The following is a 20,325-nucleotide window of genomic DNA, read 5'->3' as shown; positions in this document are numbered from 1 at the left end:
CATAACAAGCTTCAATAAGACATAGGCCATCACATCAAGGCTGGACAAGGCCATCCATCAGGAGAAACAGGGTCCTACAAGAAGGTAAAAGAGTCAAGGGCAGCCCATATACCTACCCACTGTTAGGAATTCTCCAAGTTACTCAGCCATAACATAAATGCAGAGGACCTAGGTCAGACCTCTACAGGCTCCCTGATCTCTGTGAGCCCCCATGAGTTCCAGTAAGTTTTTCTGTGGGTTATATTCTTGTGATGTTTCTGACTCCTCTGGTTCCTCCGATCCTTCCTACTACTTTTCTGAAGGACTTTCTGAGCTCCTCCTAATGTTTGGCTGTGGGACTCTGCATCTTATCAGTTGCTGGATGGTGTCTCCTGTCTCTCTGATGACGATTATGCTGTGTCCTGGGCCCAGAATACTCTGAAGGCAGGACAAACTGTAGGTCAAAGTTTTTGTGGCTGGGTTGGTGTCCCAATCCCTCCACTTGAAGTCTTGTCTGGTTACAGAGGATGGCTGGTTCAGGCTCCATGTCCCTCATTACTAAGAGTCTTTGCTAGGGTTACTCTCATCAATGTCATGGAGTTTCCATTGCACTAAGTTTCTACTTCGACCCAGAAATGCCTCCCAAATCCAATCATTACTCCCAGTATTTTCTCCAATCCCACTTGATCCCTCCCATCCCCAACCTCATCCGATTGCTTCAGCAGCACATATACTTAGTTTGGAACAACACAGAGAAGATTAGCATGGCCTCTTCCCAGAACTATTTTTTATAAATTTTTTTCATATAATACATTTTGATAATGCTTTTTCCCTCCCTGAGCTCCTCTCAGATCCTCCTCACTTCTCCATAGACCGAACTGCAAGTTATTTCTGTCTCTTCCCCAAAAACAAAACTGAAAATCAAAATAAACAAAAAACTCTAGCAACAGAAAAGAAAAACAAAGCAAAAATACAACTAAGAAACAAAAAGATCTCCCCTCCCGCTCAGTCTGGTTTATGCAATAAAAAGGGAGAGATGTGGAAAGCTTCTGGGGCTGCCTGGCAGGAATCTGACATAGGCCAAGGACAAGGAAATGGACTGCAGGCAGGAATCTGACACTGGGCTGGAAGAAAGAAGAAATTTCAGGCAGGAATCTAAATCTTAAGCTAGAACAAAGAAGTAGGCTTCAGGCATGAAAATGACTTTGGACTAGGACAGGGAAGTAGGCTCAGATATCTTGATCGTCCTGATAAGCCCTTAGAAATAGTGATCACAGGAGTGATCACGGGAACTCTGTTTATTGTCGTGCATGTTCTTTGATTATCTGGGTTTATTGTCTTGCTTGTTCCTGGACTATTTGCATCTATTGTATTGCTAGTTCCTCAACCTAGAACTGACCTTAATACTTGCATGTAATTTAAACAGTATAAAGGCAAAAAGGAGGAGGAGGGATGGGATAGGGGATTAATGGGTGGGGGGAATGGGGAAGGAGGATGGCATCTGAAATGTAAATAAATAAAATATCGAATTAAAAAAAAAAAGAAAATCAGGAAAAAAAAAAGATCTCTCCTCCCCCAAATACAAACCATGGAGTCTGTTTTATGTGGGCTAACCTCTACCAGGCATGGAGTCTGCCCCGAGTGTGGTTGATATAGATAGTGACACGTTGTTGATAGATGATATTCTTTTACTTTGTGGGTGTCAATTACAGATAGCTTCCGGTTAGGGGTGAGACTTGCTTTTCACTTCCTCTTTCAGTGCTAAGATTTTTTTCTGATCTGAAGCTGTCATGTCTTTTTTGTGCTGTCACAGTCTCTGTGAGCTTGTATGTTCACCAGTCTTTTTGTGCCTCAAAGACACCATTTCCTGAGTCATCCATACTCTTACATCTTTCCACTTCCTCTTCCAAATGGCTCTCTGAATTCTGAAAGCCGGAGTTTGATAAAAGATATCCCAGGTAGGACTGAGTGCTCCAATGTCTTTCACTCTTTGCACCTTCTCCAGTTGTGGGTCTCTGTGTGAGTTTCCACCTACTATAAGACGATTCTCTGATGGGAGTTGACTGAGGAGGCACTGACCTATATGAATAGCAGTATGTTGTTAGGAGTCATTTTACTGCTATGTTCCATTTACAAAATAACAGAACACGTTTCCCCTAGACCTGTGACCTCTCAAGTCCTTCATTATAAGAGAAGTTTATTAATTCACAATAGTAGTATAACTATTATTCAGGTGATTGGACAAACACGAACCTCACAGCTCTTCTGTTCCTCCATCTATATTTGCAATTTTACTGTTTGTGTACCATTTGTCCATGATTCTGCCCATGGAAAGAGAAGGCACCATTCATTAGCTTAGCATACACATTTGTAACTAAACAAGTGGGCCTTCTAGAGTTGTCTTAGTGTTTCTATTGCTGCAATGAAACACTATGAAAAAAGCAAGTTGAGGATGCTATTAATATTTAACAAAAAGTCATTTATTTAAAGTATGCTTTTCAAGGCTCTGAAACATTTTTAACTACAACCTAAAATAAAATGTACTTTTAAATTTTTTTTTTAAAAAAAAAGCAAGTTGGGGAGGAAATGGTTCGTTTGGCTTGCACTTCCACATTGGAGTCCATCACTGAAGGAAGCCAGGACAGGAACTCAAACAGGGAAGGCACCTGGAAACAGGAGCTGATGCAAAAGGAGTGGAGAAATGCTGCTTACTGGATTCCTCATCATGGTTTGCTCAGCCTGCTTTCTTATAAAACCCAGAACCACCAACTCAGGGGTGACCCCACCCACAATAGGATGAGCTCTCACACATCACTCAGCAATTAAGAAAATACTCTACAGGCTTACCTAGAGTCTAATCTTATGGAGACATTTTTCTCAATTAGTGTTCCCTCCCTTCAGAAGACTCTAGCCTGTGTCAAACTGACATAAAATTAGCCAGCACAAGAATCAACTATATGTGTGCCTGTGAGAATGTTCTTCATAAATAACTTTATAGCTCATGGTCTATACTATTGCACTTGTCTAGCAAATTACTAGATATGAATTCCTTATAATTTTAGTTAGATGACACAATAGCTTTATGTATTTTCTTCCATGCCCTTTTCATTCCCCATAAAAAGACATAGGAGATAACATCAATAAGCATAGAGGAAATACACATTAAAACCATACAAGTTATTACACTACATGATGTTGCAATGGAATTATCCTTGCTATGTTGAAGATATAGGATGAGAAAAAGACATCCTGTACACTATTGGTTGGACTGTAACTTATTGCAGCTACTAGACAAGGCAACAAAGAGGTTACTCACAAATCAAAGACAGACCTACCATGTGATCTAGAAATCTCATTACTATATATATATCTCCAAATGATATTAAAAGGATTTATTCTCAGTGCATCAAAGAGATACATGCTATCTTATGTACATTTCATAATATTGTAACTGGTAAGGATTTCAGGATCAGCTTAAGTGACCATCAATGGATGAAGAGATATCAAAAAAGGTACATCCATACTTAGTGGAATATTAGGTCACCTTTATAAAGACGTAAATCTTTCATTTATGTTAATGTGAATAAACTAAGAGGACATTATATCAAGAAAAATCAGACACAGAAAGTTAAACATTGCATAACTACATTGATATGTGAACTCTAAAACACTCTAATAGAAGACTTATAGAAACCAAAAACTATAGGACTAGCAAGATGACTCAGTGAGTAGAGACTCTTGCTGCCCAAAAATGTAGGCCTTAGAGTCTGATTTAGAACCCTGCAACCCACATATAGGTGATTGGAGAAAACTTGGCTCTACAAAGTTCTCTGATCTACACATCTGGGTCACATCAATCACACAGACACATACATTCATACAAATACACAAACCATCACCACTGCCACCACCACAACCACCACCACCACCACCACCACCAACAACAACAACAACGAATTAAAACTGAGTACAAAGAAACCAGAAAATGAAATGACTACTACCAAGAAGGCTGGAGTGAAAGGAGCTAGTTGGAGAGATGTAGATCAAAATAAAAATTCAAGTTCATGCTATCTATTTTGCATTATCATGTCTAGAATTACTACATAATATACTTAAAATTACTTAATTTTCAAAAAGTGTCATAAGCAAATTCATCCATTTTGATTTAACTTCACTTAGTGATTCGTGTGTGTGTGTGTGTGTGTGTGTGTGTGTGTGTGTGTGTGTACCACAAGTTTTTACAATTTTATCAATTAAAAATGGATAAGTATATGTTAGGTTAGTAGAGAGTAAGATAATTGACTAAGCACTGTCATTCACATAGCCTGTATGTCATTGACACTTAATAGCTTAAAATATGGGATGTAGCTGTTTGCTGGAAAACCACTGATTATGTGTAGCATATTTCAGTGCAAAAAAAAAAAAAACCTAAGAAAAAGTTTTTTTAATATACTAATTATTTTTTATTGTATATTTTATTTATTTACATTTCAAATGTTATCTCCTTTCCTGGTTTTTCCTCCGGAAATCACTATCCCATTCTCCCTCCCCCTGCTTCTATGAGGAAAGAATCCAAAAAATATGGTACATTTACAGAATGGAGTACTACTCAGCTATTAAAAACAATGACTTCATGAAATTCTTAGGCAAATGATTGGAATTGGAAAATATCATCCTGAGTAAGGTAACCTAATCACAAATGAACACACAGGGTATGCTCTCACTGATAAGTGGATATTAGCCCCAAAGCTCAGAATACCCAAGATACAATTCACAGACCACATGAAGCTCAAGAAGAAGGAAGACCAAAGTGTGGGTGCTTCAGTCCTTCTTAAAAGAGGGAACAAAATACTCATGGGAGGGAATATGGAGACAAAGTATAGAGCAGAGACTGAAGGAAAGGACATCCAGAGACTATTCTACATGGGGATCCTTCCCATATGCAGACATCAAACCCAGACACTATTGTGGATGCCAAGAAGTGTTTGCTGACAGAAGCCTGATATAGGTGTCTCCTGAGAGGCTTTACCAGTGCCTGACAAATACAGAGGTGCACATTCACAGTCAACCATTAGACTAAGCAGGAGGTCCTCAATGGAGGAGTTAGAGAAAGGCTGAGGAAGCTGAAGCAGTTTGCAACCCCATAGGAAGAATAATAAAATCAGCCAACCAGGACTCTCACCCCACCCCAATCCAGAGCTCCCAGGGACTAAAACACTAACCAAAGAGTACACATGTAGGGACCCATGGTTCTAGCTGCATATGTAGTAGAGGATGGCCTTGTTGGGCATCAATGGGAGGAGAGGCCCTTGGTTCTGTGCAGGCTGGAAGCTCCAGTATAGGGGACGCCAGGGTGGGGAGGTGGGAGTGGGTGGGTGGGTAGGGGGAGCACCCTCATTGAATCAGGGGGAGGGGATGGGATAGGGGGTTTCTAGAGAGGAAACCAGGAAAGGGGATAACATTTGAAATGTAAATAAAATACTCAATAAAAGAAAAGAAAAAAAGATCATAAGTTAGGCACTTTTGTCATTGCAACATGATGATATTTGCTGGGGAAAATCATGATTGTCAAGGAGCATATCAAATCATAGGGTTATAGTTTAAATCAGTCTTCCAGAATATGGCAAATCGTGCTAAAGGAGAATATCAAATAAAGTTTGAATGAAAATTAACTTAGTTTCTAATAGACTGGTAATTTTTTTTGAAGTCCTTCTATGAAAAGACTACAGGAAAACTGATATTATAAATTAATGGTAGGGCATCTGGAAGATCCTATGAACATCTGTCTGGTCATCTGTCACCACTGACTACTACTGGGCATTGGACAAATAACATACTGCATTAAGTCCAGGGAACTCTGCAGCTTTGGGATCGTGATCCCTGAGAGAATGGAAGTGAAGCATTACAGGTAGTTCTCATTGGAGACTTGGAATCTTTTCAGAGTGTTGTAACAGAATAGTGAGCAGACTCCAAGAAACTGTAAAATTTAAAACACCAGTTGGTGTAGTAAAGTCTACTATTGTATGTTACCCTCACTCCATCTTGCATGAGACCGATATCCTGGAGTCTATCTTCCCAAAGAAAGAGCTAGACTGGCACAGAGCTCCTTAGAAATGAGTCCTTTGACCTGGCTTAGGGTGACCTGTTATGCTGGTTAGTTTTTTGTGAACCCATCATAAACTAGGATCATCTGGGAAAAAGGAATCTAAACTGAGAACGTAACTCCCATTAGATTGGCCTGTAAGTAATCCTGTGGGTGTTTTCCTGATTAATGATGGATGTGGGCACTCCTATCCCAGATATAGGATTCTGGATGTATAAGAAAGGCATCTGAATAGGCCATGAGGATCAAACAAGTGAGTGGCACTCCTACATGGCCTCTGCTTCAGTTCCTGCCTTTGGTTTCTGCCTCAGCTATCCTTGATGGTGTAGTGGGACTTGATATATACAATTGAAACAAATTCTTTTTCTCAAAGTTGTTTTTGGTCAGTATTTTATCATGGCACTAGAAAGCAAATGAGAAGATCTGGCTATGTGCAAACTTTAAGGCAGTTATTTCTGGTCAGACTTAAGTCTTGGGTCTCAGGTCTCTCAACCAATCATGTTACTTGACTGACCAGTTTTTCCTCAGTCAGGATGAATGGTGAGGTGAATTCTTTGTCCACTTACCATCATAAGTAGCTGTTAGTTTAAAACACTGGTTCTGCCTTTTCGCCAAGATGTCGCCGAAAGCGAAGAAGGAAGCTCCTGCCCCTCCCAAAGCCGAAGCCAAAGCGAAGGCCTTGAAAGCTAAGAAGGCAGTGCTGAAAGGCATCCACAGCCACAAAAAGAAGAAGATCCGATACATACACTGTAGAGCCCAAATAGTTATTCTCTCTTTGTTTGAGTTCTCCTTGGTGTATCTCAGAAACTTGTCTTGTTCAGTAATACAACCATAGCCAAGAAATTCTACGACTATGCTCTTCTCATAAAGGTTTGAAGATTTTTGTTCCCTCTGTTCCAATGTGTCAATGTTAGTAACCTTGGAGTCATGTCTTGTGTCTCTTCATCCTGAGGCAGCGCTTATCTCTGGGATAGCAGGAGACTGATATTTCACGTATTTCCACATACAACACAATATTCTTTGCATATGACAACAGGAATGCATTCTTGCCTTCCATCTATGAAGCTGTCTTCCCAACTTTCCTGTCTTTCCTCGCTCCCTTAGTAGGAATGTATAATTTGACTTGAATTTACTAGCAGTGAGTTTTTATTAGTTTCTATTTATATGAGGCTGATTCCAAAGTCAATTTACAATATACATCTGAAAGCAAAACAGTAACAAAACCACGTTATGGCATTTTGTTTTTTTCTTTAAAAAATGATAGAGAAGTTACTACAGTGTCACTTTCTTACAAGGTGCTTCCTTGGAGTTTGAAATTTTAATTGGAGAAAGAAAACAAACAAAAAAAATGTGCATACGAAAAGCTGTCCTGTTTCATTTTCTAGTCAGCAAATGTTATACTATAAAATGTTTTTATGGTCATTTAATATGTAAGTCAGTTCCTTTCTTTGTCTTCCTGAAAGAGGGGTTTTGTTACCACCCCTTCCTGATTCTTTTAAATAAAATACTTTTTTTGTGTGTGTGTGAGCATGTGGGAACTCCGTAGCATCCAGCATTTTATGTTGCTTTTTCTCTCCATCACCTGTCCTCATATGACCACTGAAAACTGATTTTTCAGTAACCAGTTAGGTAGGAAAAATTATCAACTGTGATTGTAATTTTAGTAAAGCACAATTTACATTATTTACAGGCTTTCTGCCAATTTCTTATTTAGGAAGTTAACCCAGATGCAACTTCATCAGGCTCTCTTTTTCTCTCACTTTTTTTAACCACTAAAAAAACAATCTCTTATCAAGATCAGATGGAAAAGAATACAGTATATTAACTGATTCTGCACAACACACTGGAGTCTGCCCCCCACCCCACCCTCTTGTAACAAACAGCCAGCTTTCCTCAGGGACTACAAGGTCTCTTTTCTGTTCCTGTCTGTGGTTTGGAGGCTCTCTCATTCATCTTTCTTCTGTATCAGTCTGTTTTTCTTTGTTTCCACACATTCATTTTCTCTTGACAAAACAGCTTGAGAAGAAAAACTGACCTGTAGTCTCTTCCATAATCTCTACAGCTGTGCGCTCTACAGTCTCATAGAGTTGAAGGATGCCACCTTTCTTTCCCCACAAGTTTCATAGCTGATTTCCTATAATCACTAGGGTTTTGTTTTTTGTTTTGTTTGTTAAGTTACCAATGGTGTGTGTGTGTGTGTGTGTGTGTGTGTGTGTGTGTGTGTGGTGTGTGTGTGTGTTTGTCCTAGTTAGTTACGGTTACTACTGTTATGATGAAACATTATGACCAAAAACAAGTTGGAGAGGAACTTTTGGTTTATTTGGTTTACAATTCCATTGTTACTTCTCCAACTAGGGACTGAAGTATCTGTTTAACATACCGAAGTATACCTGTCTACCAGGTTTTCCCCGTATCTCTCAGTCCCTACTTGTCCTTCTGGCTGGCAAATCCAGTCCCCTCCTCAAAACTTCTCCAGCCCAGGGGCTGGGGTGTCCTTCTTATATAATTTCAGCTGGCCTTCCTTTATAATCCATCCATTTTGGTTACCTGGGTCCTTTGGTCTACACTTTACTCTCTTGGCCATCTGTTGACCCAGGCTACCCCTCTTGGTAGGTATCTCCTCTCCCCTCTCTCATTCCCCCTCTCCTCAAATGCTTCTGAGCTCCTGATCATGAACACTTGGGACTCTCCACACTCTCTCAGATGTCCCTGCCTCTGGCTATGGTCTCCTCTTTGTCTATAGTAAATCTTCTCCACCAACCTTGGAGCAGTCATGTCCTTCCTTTTATATTTCTTTCATTTATCAGGTGCTGAATATTCTTTCCCTTTAATTTATTTTTCATCCATTCCCTTTGTAGTCCATCACTGAAGGAAGTTGGGACAGAAACTCAAACAGGGCAGAAACCTGAAGGCAGAGCTGGGTGCAGAGGCCATGAAGAGTGCTGTTTCCTGGCTTGATAACCCTGACTTGCTCAGACTGCCTTCTCATGGAAACCTGAGCCAACCCAGGATAGCACCATACACTATGGGATGCACCCTGCCCATCAATCACTGATTAAGAAAATGCCCTAAAGCTCCATCTTATGGAGGCATGACTTTAGTTTGTGTTAAGTTTACATAATACTATCCAGACATTGGAATATCAAAGGTTTGTGGTAAGGCAGTAACACTGTGACTTCCTCTAGCTGTTCACTTAAAACGAAGCTTAGACTGGTATTGATACATGTAGGGAGTTACAAAAAAACAAAACAAACAGAAAACAAAACAAAAAAAACCACCAATAGCTTACTCAGTCCTAAAAACCTTGATTGCTCAGTAAAATAATAAACTCAAGGGTTTAGTTTATGTCTGTAGGGCCGTGAAAGGGGCCTTGGTTTTTGGTAGAAGTGCTGGCTGGAAGGAGCCTGGAGACCCTGCAAGGGACGGGCATTTATTCTTCCTGCTCCTAGAATCTAGGCTCCTAACAAGTGGCTTGGAACTCCATTGACCTACACTGTTCAGTCAGGTAGGGCAATTCAGCCCCTCCCAAAGAGCACAGGTAGAGGGCGTGACTACAGGCTTCAGGCCCTAGAGAGATTTACATACTAATGAAACACCTGAAGGCCAGAGGGCAGAGCCAATTAAGCATTCTTCCCCAGATCCTCCCCCTTTCTCCCTCCCTATTTAACTCAGGTCTGCCCTGAGTTTTTTTGGGGGTACTGCAAGATCCATCTACCATCCGCCATGAAAATAAACCCTTTTGGAACCACAGACTTTCTCGTGTCTTTGGGGCCCACTGTGGGAAAACACAGAGAAGGCCTTTAATGAGCTGCTGTAGCTGCAGCTGCCTCGACTAAGTTCCTGCCTGGAGGACCCTTCTGCATTCCAGTCACAGGGATCCACATATGTCCTCTACCAAAACGTTAATATCCAAACTCATTCTTCTTTCTCTTGTTGAGTACCTGTCACTCACAATCCCGCACCCCTTCCCCATTCTCACAGGCAGTTACATGGTGTAGCTATCCTGGGACCAGTTGCCTGGATCTTTTTCCTGTTCTGCTTTTCCTGTGCTTTGGGCTAAGGGGCCCTGTTCTCTGCATGTGTGGTGTTTGTGTTCAGCCAACTTTATTCTCTGTTGAAAAAGCGGTTCAGAGGTACAAACCAGGGTACTACTCTGCTTTCTGGCACATCAGGAGTCTGAACGTTGGCAGGTAACCCAGCCATGGGTCCAGCTTGCTCTAGTGCTGGTGATATTGCATTGGTAGGCATTTCTTGCCTTGAATCTTTTGTAGCTCCCAGTACCCTGTCTTGTCTCTGCTCCTTTGTTATCCACAGAATCAATTTGCTGCATTGACACTTTTACTTTGGTTTCTGCTTCTTGGCTAGACTCCCATGATACATGTTATTTCCTTAGAACATGTTAAATAGTTTTTCAGATTTGACTGGGTGTGTGTTTAAAACTATGGGAAGAGTAGAATTCGGCTATGACCCACAGAGGGTGATTCAAAAATTTAAGTGTCTGAAGGGGAAGGCCAAGAATGTGTAGCTCCTAAATTTGCCCTACTCATCTGATGACTTGCTGCTTAGCCTGGTGTGCTTATGTAAGACAAATACTTCTCCCTTGGAAGATAGTTACTGCTATCTCAACGTGATGCAGCTCACTCTAGGAAAATAGAATATTACTATTTATATTATTCTACCACTCTTTTCTTGTTAGACTTAGTTGTTATAACAAAAATAATAAAGTAAATTTTATAATTCTTTATCTCAGTAGTTTGCTGAGAAGAAAAATATCTGGTAATAAAAGACGCTTTTCATTAGCATGTTCTGGCTAACTAATACCAATATGAAACTAATAACAATAAATGTATCTTCAGGGTTTTCTCTTTCATGGCAAAGTGAAGCAGTGGTTTGGAGAAGGGCTTTTCTAACATTGCTGTATTTGACATCATTAAATATTTATGATTTTATTTTCTGAGACATATTCTGATTTTATTTCTGTTACCTATAGTCAGTGAGGCTATGCAAATACTAAATGGAAAATTTCAGAACTAAAAATCTCATAGGATTTAAAATGGCATACCATTTTGAGTTGCATGGTGAAATCTCAACTTCTGTCCTGTAGCGCACAAGAATCACCCTTGTAGCATTTCCACATTTTATGTTTGATCAACCTACTAGTCATTTAGTAGTTGTCTTAATTTTCAGTCAACTGTCACGTTGTCAGTGCTTGTGGCCAGGTAATCCATAGTTTACTTCATGGTGGTCCCAAAGTGCACAGAGCAGAGATGCTGGCAATTTGGATCTGCCAAAGAGGAATTGTAAAGTGCTTTTTTTTTTAATGTGAAATGGTGAAAGTTCCTGGAGCAATTAGACTGATCAGATGAGCTGAAAGTGCAAGCTTATTTCAGGACCTATTTTAATGTCACATCTAAGATTTAAAAAATAATTTTCTTGGAAGCCTTCATAATGCATTTCAAAGATAATATACAACATCAGGTAAAGAAGTGTGACATTTACTTGATTTTTCTAATCTTCCCGGATTGGCCTTTAAAACCTCTACATCTTAGATCAAAAACAGACAATAATAGCACAAGACACAAGAAGACATGTGAAGGTCTTCACATGTCTTCTTGTGAATAAGAAAAAGAATAAGAAAAAGACATGTTGAGGTCACTAAATGGGCAGCAAGAAGAAATCTTCCTATGAAACGGGTAAGAAAGAAAAAGAAAATCGTGTTGATTTTGTTGTTATGATTCCAAATGCAAACTTTATGTTGTTATGGTGTAATAAGTGCTTAGATATGGGGGAAGTGGCAGTAAGCTTGCCTGTGAGTTGTAAGAGCAGAAGCATGTGCTGATTGACAGCAATGTGTGTGTTAGAAAGCACTGAACACATATGCAAGCTTCAGCACCAGAGCCTCTGAAGTGAACGATGCCGACATTTTCCTCCTAGTAAAGAAGTAAGAGTATCAAGATTCAGGAAAATAGTGTATCTAGGGCACAGGACCATGCATTTTCACTCACTTAGCATTTAGGATATACTCTGAAGTTATAGATGGATGGCTATACAGTGTGTCTTGTGCTATTATTGTCTGTTTTTGATCTAAGATGTAGAGGTTTTAAAGGCCAATCCGGGAAGATTAGAAAAATCAAGTAAATGTCACACTTCTTTACCTGATGTTGTATATTATCTTTGAAATGCATTATGAAGGCTTCCAAGAAAATTATTTTTTAAATCTTAGATGTGACATTAAAATAGGTCCTGAAATAAGCTTGTACTTTCAGCTCATCTGATCAGTCTAATTGCTCCAGAGACTCACTGTCTCTGCCCTTCTTAGTATATTTCTACTTAAAATAAACATCTTCTAAACTAATTTTTAAATGTTTATTTTAGTTTAATATTTTAAGATTACATATTACTAGGTTTTATTATGTCGTTTTCATTTGAGTGCATAATGTATTTGAGTATTAACCACTTTACTCTCTTTTATTCCCTACCAATATCTTTATTCCCACCCTTCTTTCCAAACATCCGCCCTTCTATTTAATGTCTTTGTGTGTGTGTGTATGTGCGTGTGTGTCTGTATGTGTGTGTGTACCTAATGTGTTCATTAAGTAGTAGTGAAGAGGTATTTATAGGAACTTATGCACCTTACAAGTAGCTATACCATATGAAAGAATATCTTTCCCACTCCATCAGTCATTAATTGAATGTAAATCCTTAGAGAATGGTAGTGCCCCATTAGACTCTCCCCACTTTGTGACAAAGAACAGACAGACTCACTCTTACACAGGTCTTATACAGGCAATCTGAGCTGCTGTGAGCTTGAGAACGTGACAGCTATGTCATCCCAAAAGACATCATCCCACACAACTTCACCAACATTCCTCTATCACTGTCTTTCATTATTTCCACCCCTTCTTCCAAGATGTTTATGAGCATTGAATTGTGGAGAGCCATGGTGGGCAGAGATGGCGCTGGCATCCGATGCTCTCCTTAATCTTAAAACTTAAGATTTACTGCCTTTGTCCAAGGGAAAAGCACGCTAAGTCACAGGCCCATCCCGGGGAGTATATACATTTATGGGCAAGCAACCAACCAGAATTGTACACGCCGCTCCAGGGGGTATTTAAGCGGCACCCTCTCGGGGCCCGGGGTCTTCCTCTATACATCGTAATAAAGAAGAACTGCAGAAGAACCCTAGTGTCTGCGTGCATTCTTGCGGGCGAGATAATTGTGCACGACATTGAATGAGGTATCTTAGATGTCTTCTTCCTTGCTGAGCACCTGTGAGTCATTTATTGTTAGTACTTTGTTCAATTATGAGCATCTGCAGTCACTGTTGCCCAGTAAGAAAAGAATCTTCTTGGACCAAAGTGGACAGCAGCACTAATACACAAGCATAAGCATAGTTGTTTAGAAGGCACACATAAAGTTCACTTTGCAAACCAATAACTATAACCTCTTCAGTCATGGGCTAATTGATTGTGTGTTACAGTACAAAAAGTCAATTCTCTCTTATAGTGCTGGCATCAAAACAAATCAGGGAACAGTTGTTTATCACCATAACAGACTTGCCACTATTACCAGTGGACACATTGTGCTTGGCCAGTTCCTTTTGTTCACAAAGGGTGAATAAGACGGTTGCTGACAAAAGCAGTCTGCCCCATGCCTACCAACATGCTGACAAATAGCTATCAGGAAGGAAGATTCCATTGCTCTTCCAGTTTGATTTCTCTGTGTCCACAAACTAAGGCATTTAATATCTTAGGGTTATACTTTTGATGGAAAATCAATCATTATTGTTTGGGTAGACTCAGAGAATTCTCTGACTAACTCATGGGGAAGTAGCCCACCCTCTGCGCTTGGATTGTCATTTAATAACCTGTTTTCTGGGAGCAACAAAGCTTATTTTTATTATGTTATTGGTAGTGAGTACACATGTCACTTACCAAATTTCTTCCTTAGCCTTTATATTTTATTTGACTATTTATAATAATCATTACAGTTCATTAAATTAAACATTGTCACCTTAATTTTACAGTTGGAAAAGTCACCCAGTATGCAGTGTTCCAGTGGTGAAAGATTCAAGACAAGAACACATCCTTCTCATTTAAGTGAATTTCTTCTGAGCTCAAAAGGAAAACCAAATGGAAAATAAGTTTTGGGTTTTTTTTTGTTGTTGTTGTTGTTTGTTTGTTGTTCCTGTTTGTCTGTTTGTTTTCCCAGGAGAAAGAACTCTGAGGGCTTTTTGAAGACAGTAGAAATCACTGATCCTACTAAAAGGAGCTTGAAATTTAATATGAGAAATAAAATGTTCAAGACCCTAAACACTGACAGGATGATTGGCCAGTTGCACCATGGTCATGGCTATGTCAGAGTGCTATGGGCTGTACAAGTCATTTTAGGGCACTAGACTAATATTAATCAAGAATGTTTGTTCTGACGAATTAAATTAGGAAAGGAAGACAGAGCTAAAGGAATGTGGTCATGGGTTTAATTTGAGAAAATAAATAAGGGCAAATAGATGAGTAGATTCATTTTATACATTAAATGAACAGAAGGGAAACGTATAAAAAAATGAAGTAATTGGTTGAAAAAAATGAAACCCTTAAAAGAATAAAATATTTGGGATTACAGTTAATAAAAGAACTATGAAATGTATAATTGATAAACTCTAAGTACTGATAAAATAATTTTAAGAGGTCCTACATGAGAAATACAGCCCATCCCCATGGATCAGTGGAGAACATGAATGAGGTAAAACTAGTCTCAAAATTGAGCTACAAATTCACCGTTATACTTTTGAAAAGTCAAGCTATTTCCCTGAAGAAAATCACAGACTAATTTTTTAAATTATTTCTTCAGAGGTTTATCATTGAAGATGCCTTTCAATTCTTTGGTTAGGTTTATTTACTTCTTTAAAAGTATTGTAAATGGGAGTGTGTCCATGATCACTTTGTATGTCTGTTGTTGAAATATAGATAAGCTATTAATTTGTAAAAGTTAATTCTGTGTCCTGTCACATTGTCAGATTTAGATATTGTTTCTAGACGTTTTCTGGTAGAATTTTGGCCTCTCTAGTGATTAGAATCATGTCATCTGCAAATAGGAATAGTTTGACTTCTTTCCCCATTTGTATCTCTTTCATTTCCTAATTTTGTTCTCTTGTTTTATGTTTTTTGACCTAATACTTTATTCAGAATATAGAAAGGACTGGAGACAGTGGACATCCCTGTCTTATTCCTGACTTATGCAGATCTGTGTCTAGCTTTTCTCCATTTAGGATGGTGTTGGCTATGAATTTCACATACATAGCTTTTATTGTCTTGGATATGTTCCTTCTAGTCTGACATTTCCTCAGATGATTACCAGGAAGGGAGATTGGGGATTTTTTCCAAGGGATTTTTTTTCTTAGTCTATTGAGATAGTCGTTTGATTTTTTAAATTTAAGTCCACTTACTGTAGTTTATTACTTTTGATGATTTGTATAATGTTTCACTATCCCAATATTTCAGGAGTAAAGCCAACTTGTTTGTGGTGGATAATCTTTTTAATGTATGCCTGTATTCCGTTTGTAAGTATTTTATTGAGCAATTTTGAGTATATGTTTATCAGGGATATTGGACTACAGTTTTCTGTCTATCTTTCTGTCTCTCTGCCACTCTCTCTCTGTCTCTCTCTCTCTCTCTGTCTCTCTCTCTCTCTCTCTCTCTCTCTGTCACTTTACTTGGTTTGGGTATTTCTTCATATAAGAAATATGGAAGAAATAAATATGGTAATGCTGCTTTCCTTTCTTTCTTATTCCTTCCTTCCTTCCTTCCTTCCTTCCTTCCTTCCTTCCTTCCTTTGTTCTTTCTGTTTGTTTAAGAAGGATTGACTATTGATCATCTTTAAAAGTCTGATAGAATTCTGCTGTGAGCCTATCTGGCCCTAGGAATTTTTCTAGCTGGAAGAATTTTTATTACCATTTTGATTTTCTTATTTGTTATGGTTCTGTTTGAATTGTTGAGTTCTAAGTTAATTTTGATGGATTGACTGAATTTAGAAATTTACCCAATTCTTTTCGGTTTGGCAGCTTAATGGAGTACAGGTTGTTAAAGTATTCCATCATAGTATTCTGAATTACTCTAGTGTCTGCTGTAATGTTTCCCTGTTCACTTCTGATTACTTTGATTTGAATTTTTGTCTTTTTTTTTTTTTGCTTAGCTGGGCCAAAGGTGGTCTGGTAATCTTTTTTATCTTCTCAAAGCATTGATTTGTTGATTCTTTATATTGTTTTCTTTGTTTCTATCTTATTGATTTTTATTATTTATTGCAGCCATCTGGGATTAGATTTATCAATTGGTAATATTCCTGATCTCCCAAATTTTTGAGTTACATCATTAAATCATTGAGTTGTACTCTTTTTTCTATATGTACTTAGAACTATAAATTTCTCTTGTATGATGGCTTTCAATATGTTCCAGAGCTTTTGCTGTGTTGTGTTCTTGCTTCCGTTTAGTTCCAGGAAATTTTTGTCTTTCTTGATTTCTTATTTGAACCACTAATCATTCTGTAATGAGCTGTTTGGTCTCCATGAGTTTGTATATTTCCTAGAGAATTCTTTGCTGTCAATTTTAAGTTTTGTTGCACTGTGATCAGCTAGTATATGAGTGATTTCCATCTTTTTTAAACCTTTGTAAGCACCTGTTTTGTGACCCAGATGTTGTCTATTTTAGAACAGCATCTGTGTAACTATAATACTTCTCTTTCTCAGACCTTACCTCAATTGGCGTTGCTGCCTTGCTGATAGCAGTCTACCCTTTCCTAACCTCTCTCTATTACCATTTTCTAATGCCATTCCCACCTTTTCAAGTATTTCTACTCTGGTACCACTTCTCTGCCTTAAAACAGAAATGTTTGCAATTAAAGAATTTACGGTAGCCAGAAATGTGTTGAGTCATATTTCTAGAAGCTGAGATTTATTATTAAGTTACCAACATCTTGAGAAAGTCTTACTGAAATATCACAACTTAGCAGAAGATAGCATGTGGAAAGCCGAAGGGGGAGTGTTTCAGGAGAAAGCAAACATACAATAGTCATATCAGCTCATTTATGAGTGTGGAACTCTCATAACATCTAAAAGAGCATAGCTTTTATTTTTTTATTTATTTTTTTATTTATTTTATTTGCATACAATGTGAAAAGAGAGAAATAAAGGCCTTAGAGAGCAAAAGGGTACTTTAGAGATTTGAAGCATTGTCTTCTGGGAGAATGGTAGACAAAGAGGAATTGGAGAGTTGAGGTGTGGATTGATGTGGATGGAAGGAATTCAGATATTACTCATCAGGACAAAGGGTGGTGGAATGATGAAGGCCTTTGAAAACATCTTTGAGGCCCTCTCTCCCATTACAGGCACAGATTAGTAGACTTCTTAAAGTTTACTTTTTATTCCATTTCAATGGCTGCTAAATTTCAGTATGAGTTTTGGTGGGGATGAGCAGCCAAAGGCAACCACCTGCTAAAGTGTTTTAGCCCATCGTCTTATAAGGTTTCCTTTTATATTGGGCTGTTATTTAAACCATTAACTCTTTACTGAGAGAAACTTTAAATTGTGTGATTGCTTTTAGTATCATGGGAGTTTCAAGCTGATTCTGTTATTAGGATATGATGTTAAATGAGAACCCATATGCTCATATATTTAAATGATTAGTCACTAGTTAGTTGAACAGTGAGGCTTGCAAAGCAAGACTTCCAAATTATCCTATCAACGTTCAGGCAAGAGAAAATATTTTCAATTATTGGAGTGTCCAGAAAATAACTTTACATATCATATCAAAGTTTCTTCTCCCACACTTAGAGATATTAAAATGCTGGAAATGAAAGAGTATTAAATTGAAGGGATTAGTGCATGGAGTTTCCTGAATGTTCTCCAACATTTATGAAAAATGAATCAGCCAAACAATGACACTCATGTGCATTGAATCGCCAACATGAAATACCAGCATTACTCAGCTCATATAGCTGCCACAGGCAACTGCGGTATGAAGGAAACTTGAAATTCTTTTTCATAGAGTTGGAATTAATTACTGTTAAATTAATGGATCAGAGCCGCAGACATCTTAGTAAATCTTATTAGTAAAGACTATTTTTTTAAATCTCACTGTCAAGTGTATTTAATTGTCTTTCTGACTGACAACGAAAACAAAACTCTTTTATATATATGTGCAAATAATTTATTTATGTCTGGGCTCTCTGTTTTTCCTACTGTTTCATAGATCCAGTTTCTTCTATTGTGCAATTGTGATATCTTGTACTTTTGCAATGTGTATGGTTTTCTAGGTCTTTCAGAGAGCCAGAAACTGGTTGTGAGCCTCAGTGTGTAGAGAAATTTCAAGGCAGGAGATATGTTTTCAGAGCTACTTTGTCACTTTCCCATCATAACATTGAGAATTATTTTGACATTGCTCTTATAAATAAGGCCTAGCTCATTTGCTAATATCATACTTCATTTATTTCTAAAGTCTATAATTTGTCTTGGCATGTTATCTGTATTTCAATTAAGATTATTTCTCTTTTTTTTTCTTATAGACAAATAAGTCTAATTTGTTAAGACATTTTTATTTAGTGTCCACTTTAATTTTGACTCGAATCTTCCTGAATTTTTTGTAGTAAAATGCTTCTGATCCTAGTGCTCCTTGAATCCAAATGTAGTCATTATATGTAAGTGTGTGTCATCCACTTTTCTAGGATAGCCCTGCCAGATTGTTTTATCTTAATACTAGTTAATTTCTGCTAATTCCAATGTCAGGGTGGTCTGCGTCACAGTGTAGTCGAGGCTCCATTTTACTACTTAGTATCAGATAATAGCAATGATCAAAGTCCACTTGTTTTTGTGCTCCATGCAAATCTCCATTCTCTCCCACCTTGGAGTCCAGAGAGGCCTCTGAGGGCTCAGTTAATCAGCAACAAAGAGACTATGCCTTTTGTTAATTTGTTGTTGTTGTTATTTGTTTTTGTTTTGTTGTTGTTTTTTAAAATTTCCTCTTACATAGAAAATCTCAGTTATCCTAACCTTACCTTGTTTGAGTTGGTTTTAGCATCAGGAACAGGATACTTTAAACTCTGTTTCTTGGATGGTTATAAAACCAATCTCTCTATTATTATCCTGAAGTTTCAGTTGATTGGTTTTAATCCCTTGAGATTCAATATATTTTTTTTTCATTTAGTTTTATGTGTAGAGGTGTTTTGCCTGAATGTATGTCTGTATACAATGTGCATACCTGGTGTTTGTAAAGGCCAGAGAGCATCAGATCCCCTGGAAATGAAGTTAAAGACCATTGTGAGCTGCCATGTGAGTGCTGGGAATTGAATCTGATTTTTCTGGAAGAGCAGCCAGTGTTCTTAACCATTCACCGAGATCTCTCCAGCCCTAAGTTTCAATAATATCTTTAATTATTGTTTTCACCTTCTGTTTCTTGTCCAGATATTGTCAATGGAAGCCAGGGTAGCCCCTGACACACAGGTATGACCACATAACATTACAATCAATGGCAGATAACAACTACAAACACATTTCATACCAGCTACAGATTTATCCACTGAATTAAGTACTGGTCCCTTGTCTTTTAAAGATAGTGTTCTTCCTTGGTGTTATCTCTTAATGGCTTGTACACAGACTTTGCTCCTGGTTTGTAGATCACTTGACTTTAAGTCTTCACACTTCTGTTTAGGCAATTCCCTGTACTTACACTGTCCTATTCATTATTTCAGCATATTTACTATCCTTCAAATGAACAGTTGACTCTTATTTTTTCTTTGAATATTTGCATGGCCCCCTGAATGATTTATATCACCTTCATTTGAGTTTTTGAATCTCTTTTTACTTTTCTTACAGCACTTGGAATATATATATATATATATATATATATATATATATATGCATATATATGTATATATATGTCTGTGTGTATGTGTATATGTGTATATATATATACACACACATACATACACACACATATATATGCATATATGTATATATATGTATATATATGCATATATATATATGATTTTCTTAATCTCAAGCTCCTTAATGAAGCTATGGCCTAGAATCAACTATTAATAGAACTTATCCATTTATTTAGTATTAGAAAATAAAATTAAGGGTCCTATGCATATTAGGCAAGTACTTTAATCACTAAGATATAGCTAAGCCTCTTGGCATAGAAGTAAGAAACTTCATCTCTACTAGTTAGCTTTCATAGAGCCGGAAAATGCTA

The 20,325-nt window shown here is 37.9% G+C and overlaps 1 pseudogene; it reads left to right on the top strand.

Annotated features, from left to right (window-relative positions):
* The first annotated feature begins 692 nt into the window (after nucleotides 1-692).
* LOC114612533 lies at nucleotides 693-790 on the top strand (annotated as a pseudogene).
* Nucleotides 791-20,325: the final 19,535 nt, after the last annotated feature.

This window comes from Grammomys surdaster, unplaced genomic scaffold (genome assembly GCF_004785775.1).
Source record: "Grammomys surdaster isolate TR1022 unplaced genomic scaffold, NIH_TR_1.0 126163, whole genome shotgun sequence".
NCBI lineage: Eukaryota > Metazoa > Chordata > Mammalia > Rodentia > Muridae > Grammomys > Grammomys surdaster.
This window is presented reverse-complemented; position numbering and strand designations above follow the sequence as displayed.